The sequence below is a fragment of the Rhipicephalus microplus genome, chromosome 6 (genome assembly GCF_043290135.1).
Source record: "Rhipicephalus microplus isolate Deutch F79 chromosome 6, USDA_Rmic, whole genome shotgun sequence".
Lineage (NCBI taxonomy): Eukaryota > Metazoa > Arthropoda > Arachnida > Ixodida > Ixodidae > Rhipicephalus > Rhipicephalus microplus.
In genome coordinates, this window is record NC_134705.1 from 172,652,456 (window position 1) to 172,664,937 (window position 12,482).

Sequence of the window (12,482 nt, forward strand, 5' to 3'; positions counted from 1 at the left end):
CCACCCAAGTAAGTCGCACTTTAACACCCCGTTAACCAATTATATGGTCCGCATCCTCCTCAGTGTTCCCCCGAGGGAAGCTGCGGGCAATTTTTTTTGTTGTGGTTGTTTACACTCAACTCCATCCAGGGGGAACTTCGTTTTATGGTTTCCTCAAGGGCGGCGTCACCGACTTGTTTGAGGGGAGGGGGGTTCGGCTCCTCTAAGTATTATTTGCTCAGGACTACACTAAAATCCTTGTCATGCCATGTTACGCGAAGGAAGAATTATGGTTAATTCTTTACCGGGATGACAAGAGGATATTTTTTATTGGGTGGGTGAGAAATCCACATCAAGCGAGTTCATTAAGTGGGAGGGGAGGGAGGGGGGAGTGGAGATTGGTAGTTGGGCAACTTATTCTGTGTTTTGGGGGGGAAGGCAAGGGGAGGCAGGCAGTAATATTAGGGGGCAGCTACCCTTCCGATGACGGCGCCCCTGATTGGTAACATCCAGTAAGAATGAGAGGCGGAGCTGCTTCTCAACTACTGTAAACACCATTAACATTGTATCGTTAAGAATTTTAGATCCTTGCGAATATTTGAACCAACATCACTTTTTCTCTCACACCCAAGATGATCACCTCGATAGTTTCAGCAGGCAGAAAGAGCTCTGCGACATCAAATATTGCGTTCCTGAATACTCTCAATTTGCGGGCGTAGTCTAAAAACAGGTTTTTTTACTGCTTGACAAGCAACCATTGTTGGATACCAAATCTCATCATGGCAGAGATGTTAAAAATAAGTTGTAGCAACTCTGTGTGCGCCATGTGGCTTGACGTACCATTCAAGGCAGCAGAGAAGCCCTCGACTGGCCGAGCACCAACCAACGCCAAGTAAGAAAATTTAACACACATACTGCATTTTATTTTTATGTAGTGCTGTATCTGCAAGATTAAGAACAAATAAGGTAAACGAACACAACAGATGAAGTTCCCGGACAAAGAATATGTTCAGACACCTGCACGTGAAGTCTGGTGCGATACGAAAGCTAGATGGGAACTCTCACTTTACTGGGCAAAGGCAACCTGTGGTGGTACTAAGAATTTGAATGAATATATTGCATGCCGTTTTATGCTCTCAATGGAACAAGCTACTTGTAAGCGATAGCGAAAGAAAGAAAAAAATACTGAAATGGTAGATGCCTAAAAGTACTTTTACAATGTCTTTCTTCTGTTGCTCCACATTTATCAACTGGTAATGGTAAGAGCTGCATATAAGAAATAAACAGTCCTCAGTACTTTTGAAAATCGAGATGTTTCACTAATAGGGGCATTGAATATATATTCCCCTCTACTGTATAGACCGATTGAAGTCAACAGCATTTCCTCCTCAAAGGCGATTGCGCACAAGTCAGCACCAATGAGCATGTACTCCGGTTATCGACAACTACACAACCGGTTTTTTTTTCTTTACAGAACGTCACATAGTGCACGTGTAAGACTACTTTAGTCACAGGTGACCGGTGGCCGTACTTCACTTATCTGGGCGAGGCTCATACAGCCCTCTCAAGTTGTATTCGACTAATATTGATGAAGGGAGTTACAAAATTGTATTCACCGCATTTATCTTTATTTCTCAGACAATAGCGGAGATGTATAGATAGATAGTAACGACCGAATAGGGCAAATGTCTGCTAATTTCGCAAGGTTAGTCCTGCTGGCAACCTAAAGCATCCTAAATCCTAGCTGGCAAAAAATGCTCCCTCCGAGACAACCAAAATTCAGTAAACAGCACGTACTTTTGATTTTCCAAGTGACAATCAATATTCTGGAACATCCCCAGGAAACCCCCCCCCCCCATAAAATTTACAGCATATCCACGGAGTGAACGATGATGAGTCCATTGGGCGAAGCGTCCATCCGTGAACTATACGAATTCGTCAACTATGCTAAAACGACTAACGCCATCTAGTTGTAATATAAACAAGGACATACAGACAACGCCATCTAGCGAGCGATTCTCAAAAGTAGAAGTGGCTACTACTGCAACGTACTACTTCAAAGAATACAACCTACACCCTAAAAACCATGACCCCCCAAAAAGTACGCACGCACCCCACGATGCTTACTGTACTCGCGCCCTGTATGTTTTCTACAAAGGTATACACATGAACACAGTAACATACTCAATAAAAGGGGCAAGCATTACGTGCCATACATGTCGAAACCGACTCCCATCATAGTGAAGGTATTTTTCTGTTTGCCATGATTGTGACCCGGCCCCATGTACCCTCCAGTCGCATTGTGCTCTTTTTGGCATATTGATGCTCTTACATGTTTACCGCCACGGTGAAGCAAGACCAAAGCACCCAAAGCGCGCTGCGGAGTTCAAAGTCTATACCAGCAGAAACAGACTGAAGGATGTAACAGGTAGTTGGGTAAAGCTCGTGGACCATAACTATATGACCAAGTCTTATGACTGGACTATACGAATGCTGCGGACGCTCTTTAACCAGGATAACAGAAGAAAACAGATTCCAAAGAAATTAAGTCTATTGCCAAGACGTGACGATGCTTCAGCTTATTTGGACAAACTAGAACCTGCCGAGTGGGTCCGCAGAATAACCTCAAGACCAAAGCAAAGAAGAACCGAGTTCAGTAGTGAATAGGCGAAATGGAAGGGCGTAAGATGCGCAACGAACACGTGCAAATATATGTACGCACGAGGGGAGCCTCCCGGTAAGACAGATTGATTGGATGGAATTAGCCAAGTTGCCCAGCTTTCCATGGCGTTTAAAGCAAAAGAGCATCAATATGCCACTACAAGGCACAATGTGAAATGATGCCTCTATCATGGCTACGAAAAACTTGCAAACAGGCTGACCAATTTCACTGCGCTCCTATATAGCGGTGAACTACGAGCATGGCAAAATGATGCACCAAACGTTACGCTTGGGCAACTTCACAATACGAGTCCAACATTATGACGGTAAAAACACTATATTCTCTGTATGGCGACCGAACAGCGTAACACTTAAAGGTGTGACATGATTTGCAAGCCATGATATTATCCATGGAAATGCACCACACGATAACACTGACGTACACCGACGTGAGGATGTTTCACATAATTCACGGGTCCCGGAGTGGATCCGGAGATGGCTGGCATGTTCTACTAGGGCAAGGTGAGATACAGTCTGTCACCCACTCTTCATCCGCCATTGGTCACAGTGCAGCGATGAGCAGCAACACAGAAGGGAGTCTCTTAACGAAGTGAAGGCAGACGGGCAGGCCAATGGATAGGCCGTGCTGCATGACGCATTCCCCTGAAGGCAAGCAAGAGGCAGGACTTCGAAGACAACTCGTTGTGGACGAAGGGATCGCATGGCCACAGGTTTCCACAGATAATCCACTGAATGATAGTGAAGGTCCAGAAGCTGTAAGGATGCCAAGAATTCTTGTTTATGTGTTGTACACATACACAATGTGCGCATGGTAAGGCAATATCATCAGGAACACAATATTTGAGACAATGTCGAGTTTCTGCTCGTCTAGCCTACAAGCTGCCTAAATAAATTGACGAAAAAGGGGCCTTTTTCTGTAAGTGGTAGAGAATCGGACGTGATATACGGAACTTGGGGGTTCGAATACCATGGACAGAAGGGAGATGTTACGTAATCTGGTTCGCACCTTTTCTTATTGAAATAGAAAATAAACGAAGGAGTTGTCACCGTTACTTTGAAATAGCTAACCCTTCCACTTGATTGTTACAAATAAAGACGAAGGCTACACGGTCTTCATTGCTTTCCTTGGACTGATTCTCCAATTTATTTGGTTGCCTCAAAGAAGTGAGCCTGATAAACCAATTCCTCTTTTGTTCATTCGAAACGGGAAGCTCGCCATGTGGTAGAGTTATCAGCCTAAGTTATCACACGAGCTTTTATTTGTAATCATCCGTCTCGAGCCAAATTTTTGTGAAATCCTCAGGTAAAATCGTTCCATATGTCACCTTGCGAACAAGTGGCGCTTGCTAACGCTTCTAGGGATTAGATGCACAGACACCCAAATCGACGGTGACACTCACTCAAGTTCGATTGGTACAGCGTTAGACGTGTACATTGAAAGTTGTGGGATGACATCCCAAAGATGGATTGGGTGCCTTTTCGTGCCCTTTAGTTCCTTTTAATTTAAAATATTACCCTGCGTTAGAGGAAATAAGTTCACCTATGCATTCCTTGGCTTAGTTGTCTGTTCGTTCATTTGGTAAGGTACACATAAAAGAAGTTCACAGTGGACACTACTGAAAGCGAAATGTTTTAGCAACAGTAACTATTTTCAGCCTTTGAAAACTCTCATCTTACACGAGTTAGCTGTTTAAATTCAGTTCCGCGTCAGAGTTCATGTTCTATAAGCATGCCTCCAGGTGCACCAGTCTGCTCAGCTTGGACGACATAGTTCAGCGATTTAATTACCCGTTAAATGTATTTCACATGAGCGATTGCACCCATGAAACACTAAGTACAATGATATTTGCGAGAACATGCAGTGTTTGTAATCTCATCTGCAGGAAAAAAGAATGTATTAGCACGTGACTTGATCACATGTACACACAATTAAAATTGCTGGAGCAGAGCAAGGTAATAAACTAGTTAGTGCAGGTGTAGAAAAACGGTCCGTAAAGTAGGTAGAATAGGTCTGTTAAATTAATTGATTCGATCTGATCAACACATACTAAAATTCTTAAATCAGTCTGCTGGGCATGCCACGCCGTGGTGGTCTAGTGGCTAAGGTACTCGGCTGCTGACCCGCAGGTCGTGGGTTCGAATTCCGGCTGCAGCGGCTGCATTTCCGATGGAGGCGAAAATGTAGGCCCATGTGCTCAGATTTGGGTGCACGTTAAAGAACCCCAGGTGGTCGAAATTTCCGGAGCTCTCCACTACGGCGTCTCTATTAATCATATGGTGGTTTTAGGACGTTAAACCCCACAAATTATCAGTCTGCTGGGCATAAATGAGCCACTGTCAACGCGATTACCACGTTTCAAGGGCTTTCCGAAAGTGAGGTGCCATGAATTCTATTAGGTGTCGCACACCGACCTGTTAACTGGTGGGAGCGTCGTTGAATCGGGCCTATCCGTCAGGGATTCATCGGCTATTATGCGATCCCGGCAGGCTTCTTCCCGAAGTTCAAGTCTGAAAGGTCAATTGGAATGTTTGTCTCACCATTTCGTAGGCTGTCACTCTGTTATCAGTTAAGATAGCCGACTTAAAGAGCCTTTTTTAATAGGGAATCGCACTGGTAACACTGTACCCTTGCCCAACGAAACCATTTTATAATTTGTGTTGATACCGGCCTATTTGATCGATTACTCTTTCACCAGACTCACTCACATTATCTCAAGGGCATACCGGGTGGATATAAATGGGACAGTGGGCACAGATATGCAAGCACATTGACATCTTTCTCCTGACACACGCGCATGCTTTCGAAATTTATTACCCGTGTGAGAGTGAACAACTGGGCCCCTCCACTCTTCGCCCCCTGAAGGGGAGCCCTGTGCATGCCAATGAGTAGGTTGTTCAAGCTTAGCGGTATTCGCAATGTAATATCGCCAACACTACGACAGTAAACGCAAGAGAACGTGGTGGATAGCCTCGAACGCCACATACTCGTATAGCACTGTCATGCAGAAATAGTGGAAACGGCGATGGTTTCTCGAGAATCGTTACGCCAACCACAGGTTCACTTTTGGGGTGTGCGAAACGAGACAAGAGCTTGACAGTGCAGCGCCTACTCGTGCGCAGCAAGGTGCCACTTTTTAAAGTTCACTTCGCTGTATACCAAGTTTTTTTTATTATTCTTGCAAGGCATGCACGCCCGTGCATGCACGCAAAAGACTAAGCGCGACCTTTTGTGCAGAGCTGAAGATAGCATCTTGGTAGGAAGCGCAGCCACTATCACACAGAAGACACAACACAAGCGCTTAACTTCAACTAAACGTTTATTGCAAACATCATACTTTCTAAAGGGGGTGAAAGAGAAAGAAAAAAATTTTTTTCTATAGGCTGTGTAACGTTGAGATCATGCTACACCAATAACCCCAACGCTCGGCGTTAGTGCACTGTAACAAGCCTTACGGGCTAGTAACTGGACTATTTGTGTATTAGCCTCTAGCCATGAAAGAGTACTAACGCCAAACTTGGGCGTGATTAAGTCAATCAAGTGTATTTGCCAAGAACAGAAGCAAGTAGCGCTAGACAAGACAAAACTACAGGCAGTCAGCGCCCTGTCTGTTGATCTGTCAATGGCACTTGAATACTGCCCGTTCCCGAATTGATTAACGAACAGCCCAGTTAGATGCACTAAGGCATTTACCGAGTACCTAATGTTTTCAATGAGCTAGGTTTTCTCAACGTGCCATCTATAACGGAGAACATGAGTTCTTTCATAAAATATGTTCACCTGCCATTGCTGCAATTATAACCGCAACGCCTGCGCTTTAGCACGTACCAGCACAACGCCGGAACTGTCAAGTCACTATGGTGGGTGTTGGGTATACGGTCATATTCCGGCATGCCTGTGGTCATCTTCTCAGATTGATTGATTGATATGTGGAGTTTACGTCCCAAAACCACCAAATGATTATGAGATACGCCGTAGTGGAGGGCTCCGGAAATTTCAACCTCCTGGGGTTCTTTAACATGCACGCAAATCTGAGCACATGGGCCTACAACATTCCCGTCTCCATCGGAAATGCAGCCGCCGCAGCCGGGATTCGATCCCGCGACCTGCGGGTCCGCAGCCGAGTACCTTAGCCACTAGACCACCGCAGTGAGGTCACCTTCTCGGAGAACCATCAGAAATTAAATCAGCTAGAAGCAGTTATTTTGTGTTCAAAAGCACTAGTGGAGATATGAGAAAATGCTTACTTGATGAATTGCCGCGAGGATGCCCACCAAGCAATCTTCTGCCAAAGTGGCACATGGTGTGTTGCGATGACAGAGCTGAGGAGAATCTCAATGAACTCGTTTATCCCTCGAGTCTCAACGTACACACTCGGACGCGAGTGGTGTTTTGCCGGTTCATGGGTCTACTAGCCAAGAAAGAGCATGATAAAGGAACACCGAGCGGAGCTCTAGCTCGTATGCAATAATGTTGAAAGGCTACGCACACAAACAATGACATAAGAGCAGTCAAAACACTAATGCCGATATCAATACTGCCCAACGAAAACCTTCTACATCCCCGTCTTTACGTATTCTTTATTCGCTGCGTAAGACTACAGCCAACCACACTAGCGAAGGCACGGCTTTTTTCGATGGCTCCACAAGCGAGCCACATTCTAACTACAATGGCAAATGTATGGCTTGCTTGCTCTAAATGCATTCAACCGAAAACAAATCGCACACAAATCTTCAATATATGATTTATGCAAAGAAAAATGATGACGGGCTGCCGAGCAATTAAATAATTATTCGTTAGGTATAATCACTACCTCAACAAAGCCGATGTCTTTCCTGGAATGTAATGTCGAATGCGTTGGAAATTATTAGACAATTTTGCCATTTCCAGGCAGTTGGTTCCCATTAGTGCGGGAATAGTGTCGAATAAGAACTCGTCAAAAATAAAAAAGGGGAACCTTAAATGTTCCTGTTTGTTAATCACAACATCAGAACTAACTCACAAGAGGCATAGAAAGCATATATAGGGGATGGTATTTATATTAACTATGATATAAATCTGGAAAAAGTAAACAAAAACAATTCGCAGCTGGCAGAGATTGAACTCGCGGCCTTCAAATAATGCGTTCAATCTTCTACCAAATGAGTTACAGCGGAAAACATCCTGTCGTTCACATTATAGATTAGATATATGCATAAAAACCTGGAAGCGTTAGTTAGCGCCGCTGATAGCTGCGACGCAGGTGTGGAAAACTTGCTTCCTGCTGGCATAGCAAAGCACGCGTGTTGTTCACGAACTGGCAGCTGGCCTATAGAATCCCTCGTATACTAGCATGAGACATCCAGTCTATCAAAACAAGACTTGCTACGAACGAAATTAGCAACTTATGGGATCATTTTTCTATGTTAGTCACAACATGAATTAAAACAAACTAATTAGACTCGCTCTAACAGCGACACGCAAGAGCCGTAAATTTATAGGAAGAGACATTGAAGACCTTAGTTCTGAGATTGCTGTTAGCGTATGTGCACAACACTGTAGAAAATCTCATTTCACCCCGCCGTGGTGGTCTAGTGGCTAAGGTACTCGGCTGCTGACCCGCAGGTCGTGGGTTCGAATCCCGGCTGATTGAGATTCGTATCTCAATACGTCAAGAACAGCGTGTTTACAGCAGCGTTCCCGCGCTAGCCTCTGTGCACCGCCGGATACTTTGGAATCAATATGGCCGCCAGGCGGCGCGGAATCTTTAAAAAGCTTATGCTACCTAAAGGTAACATATACAGTAACTCTACAAAAGCTGGCTCGCCATGGAGGCGGAGGCGCGCGCACATCGAGCGCCTCCAGACAGAAGACTATCTTCTTTCTACTACATTTGCAGCGAAGCACGCAAATACGCGGCCAATTTTATGCAAAGTATGTGTACATATCTGTACTGTGATGTACAGTATACACTCACGCACGGAAACATAACAGTTCGGGGCTAAGTAACATGCATACATTCGTTTTACCTATTTTCATTTCCAGTCACCTAGCGTAGTTTCGACTCTCACGCGTACATCAGTGCCAACGTTGTCTTCAGAGAGCATTATAAAACTGAGGGGCGTGAAAATACGGCACACAAGGACAGGCGACGCGTCGCCGTCTGTACCCTTCATTTCCTGGCGTGCCGTATTTTCACGCCTCTCAGTTGACAATGAACCAAAACCGACTCGCCCAATTTTACCGATTTCAGGGACCAGATTTGTCACGACATGACGTGATTACTTCGAGCACTTGCGCCCCGTCACTATGCTGATATTTTATTTATTTATTTATTTATTTATTTATTTATTCAAAATACCTTACAGACCCAACAGGGCATTGTGTAAGGGGAGCGTAAAGGGAATACATACATGAATTGGTACACTTTCCACACAAACAATAACATAAACTAAATGTCAATTACTATATAAATCCTAACAGGAATAAGAATGAGAAAATATTAATAATAATTTTAATAGGAATAGAACGGCATTGAACATCAGATGAGTATACGCGCGAGATAATGATTTAAAACAAGCTAAAAAAATAAGCACAAATTGTGAAAACACTTTCCATTATTCAAAAGAAAACATATCACTGAATAAAACACAACAGAACTGAATGGCATGTTAATATTCAAACCATCAAACAAAATAAGTTCAAAGTAAGAGAAAAAAAAGCGAGATACTAGTAGTGGATAAACGCGTAGGTGCCGATTTTGATATGAATAAAACGTGCAGTTAATCTTGTAAATGGGTGAGTAAAAGGTGCCGGAATTTTGATGTCAAGTTTGAATCCGGGAGCACTGTACAAAACGATAGGTAGAATTCACAGAGTGAGTGCCATGAACCTCTCCTCGATGGCGTCTCGCGCTAAGTTGCTCGTTTCGAAACAGTGCAAGAAACCACGAAACAAGCTGCAAGAAGAAAAACGCCACCGGCCGATTTTACGCATACATAATTCACGTCGCGTGCTTCCTATACAGCTATCGTGCGTCATCGTCGTGATCTGACGGGACGCGAATAAAGGTTGAAGAAACGCGCAAGGTGAAAATAAGGGCTGCAGCGCGAGCACGAAGGTGCTAGAAGAAACAGACGAAAGGCGAGGCACGGAAGGCAAAGAGGACAACACGAGCGCTGTCAAAAATCAAACAGAAACAAGAAAAGGCAGGAGGAAATAAAGAGCGAAAAAGAGTTGCAGTCATCCCATATTTCCACAATATATCTCATGGTTTGAAGAAGGTAGGCTCGAGATATGCTGTGGATGTAGTTTTATCAGCCCCGTGCAAAGTAAGCCAGATTTGTAGAATGACGGATGAGCGACTTAGTGGAATCACCAAAAAAAGTTGGACATGCGCCGTAAAACACATAAATAAATTTTTAAATTGCGCAGTTGGTGTTGTTTACATGCTTCCTTTAACGTGCGGTCGTTGTTATATAGGCCAAACTGGGCGGTGCATCAATAAAAGGTTAGGAGAGCATATGAATAATATATGCAAAGGAATTAGTTCAAACCTTGTTTTGCACTGCAAAAGCTGCGGGTGCCAGCCTCGATTTCCGGGCGTGAGTGTGCTGGCACGCCACATGAACAAGTTAACTCGTGAAATAGCTGAAGCGTATTTTATTAGAAAACATAGTGACGGATGCGTGAGCCAACCTTCGGTGGCCTTGCATGACAAAGAGTTCGCGCTTTTAGATAAGGGTTAGCCATTGTATCATTGTACCTTCTTTTTATCAGACCATTCCCCAGAATATGCCACGTTGAGAAAAAAAAAACATAAAAACAGCGCTCGTGTTGTCCTCTTTGCCTTCCGTGCCTCGCCTTTCGTTTCGCGTTTCTTCTAGCACCTTCGTGCTCGCGCTGCAGCCCTTATTACCATGAATTCAAACCAACTAGCCCAAATCGCCATTCTTCTTCAGCGCAAGGTGAACGTCACTGTCTTCACTATACAACTCCCCCCCCCCCCTTTTTTTGTTGTAAGCAATAATGCAGTTATCACCCATCTGAGACTATATGTTCTCTTGGCCAATCCCCCAGAGTGGGTACGAGCCATGGATTAGAGGATACAAACAAACAAACAAACAAACAAAACGTCACGCGACACCCAAGAAATGCTAAGCTCAATATTTGATAAGTATTGCGTGTTTTTTGTTATATTTGTTTTGTGTGTGTCCTTCACGAGATGCAAGCATTGTTCCAGGAGTTCCAGAGTGTCTCGTGGCAAAGGCCCCGTTCCAGAAGCTCGAGTAGGTCCTACGCCACAGAAGGGGTCAAGTAAAATATACATGAGATATCGCTCGAAGTATCCCTGTTGGGACGCTTTGAAGAGCTGACGCAATGCATGCGGTTGCTGTCGGTCAAAAGATTTTGCATAGGACACAAGGACACTGCCAGCTTGGACCGTCACCCGAATGTTTTCTCGTTTGTTTTTTCCTCTATCTTCGCGTCAGTTAACTAAGTCATGAAACGTAGAAAACAACGACCCAACCGCTTCCATATGTGTGCAACTCCCGTAGCAGTGTTCGTTTGGTTGTTAAACATACGAAACAGCAAGGTTATAACCCAGTATAGTGGCATCGCATCTGTAAAAAAAAACATTCGTGAAATAGTGTGAACCATACTGTTCATGGCTCGCGCTATAGAAATTGTGTATATATACAAAATCAACAGCGTTACCTGTTGGGCGATTTGGTATCCTCGTCAACGTCTGCAGTTTTGTGCCTCTGCTTTTTTTTCCTACTTCAATGACTTCTGTCACCTTTTTCGATTGTAACAATCCATAGCGAAAGCTAAACTGTAAGAATTGATTCGACTTGTAAGTTTAGTTTCACCACTCATAACAGAGAGCTAACATCATAAAACTCGTTATCATTACATCTCGCGTTATCAGCGTCGAAATGGTGCGGACGTCGATACAATTGTAGCCCCCAGACACGCCATGTTTTCGCATTAAGTGCAAGTTAGGGCACTTGAATGCCTCTTTAGCTTTTTTTTTTTCATTCTGTAAGGGCAACTCACCTATTAAGTTAGGAATGACGTGCATGGCACAAACTAATATCGAGATAACACTTCAGTGTTATCTCGATAATTGAGAAAACAGTCCGTGCTGGCTCCATGTGCCCGCAAATACAATCAGCTCTTTTATCTTTCACAGCACATAGCAAGCCTTCCTGTAGTTGCCCGCTTGAACTCTACCGTATCTAACACTTCCGGCTAAACACCACGTGCTGACGAGTAAGAAAGCAACAGGCAGACTCGCGGGTAACAATGGGAATGCGAAAATTCTCGCAAGAAGTGGCGTCGCGTCCGAGATTACATTATGCATAAGCAAGACACGAGAAATAAATAAATAAAGAGGGCACGCAAGCGCAGTCCCGTGAGCATGATAGATGACCTGTCAACTTTTCTGAGGCCCGCTCTGCGCGCCACCTCTGCGCAACGACCCAGTCTCTAAGCTTCAGTGGTCACGTGGTGCACCCGAGATGCGCGCCTGTGTTCAAAGTGACTCGCGTATTTTTTCCCACGACGTCGAATCATGAATGTCGACCGTGTGGCCGATTACCGAACGCAGCTTGTTTCACGTAGCGCCACAAAGCAGGCGCAAAGTCCGAACGAAATGGAGCTCAAGAGACAAAAGAACAGGAAAGTCAAACGCCTGGGCTACACATTCGTAACGACGAGCTGTGTTAGCTCTGGATACCAAATACCGTGCACCAGCCTCATCTGAGTGATGTCGTGGGGCAAGGAATGGTTGTGTAATAGGATTCAATGCCACGGTTGCGTGCGTACGTCTCTATTTGGA

The 12,482-nt window shown here is 44.4% G+C and overlaps 1 long non-coding RNA gene across 2 annotated transcripts in view; it reads right to left on the reverse strand.

Annotated features, from left to right (window-relative positions):
- Positions 1-880: 880 nt before the first annotated feature.
- LOC142765052 (uncharacterized) overlaps positions 881-12,482 on the reverse strand; it is a 31,627-nt gene continuing 20,025 nt past the window's right edge. Inside the window, exons 2-3 of one of the 2 annotated variants that reach the window (XR_012884040.1) lie at positions 6,907-7,070; positions 881-3,414 (exon numbers count right to left, since the gene is read on the reverse strand). This is a non-coding gene — a long non-coding RNA (uncharacterized LOC142765052). The remainder of the gene's footprint in view (positions 3,415-6,906; positions 7,071-12,482) is intronic. The other variant, XR_012884041.1, reaches the window with a different exon arrangement.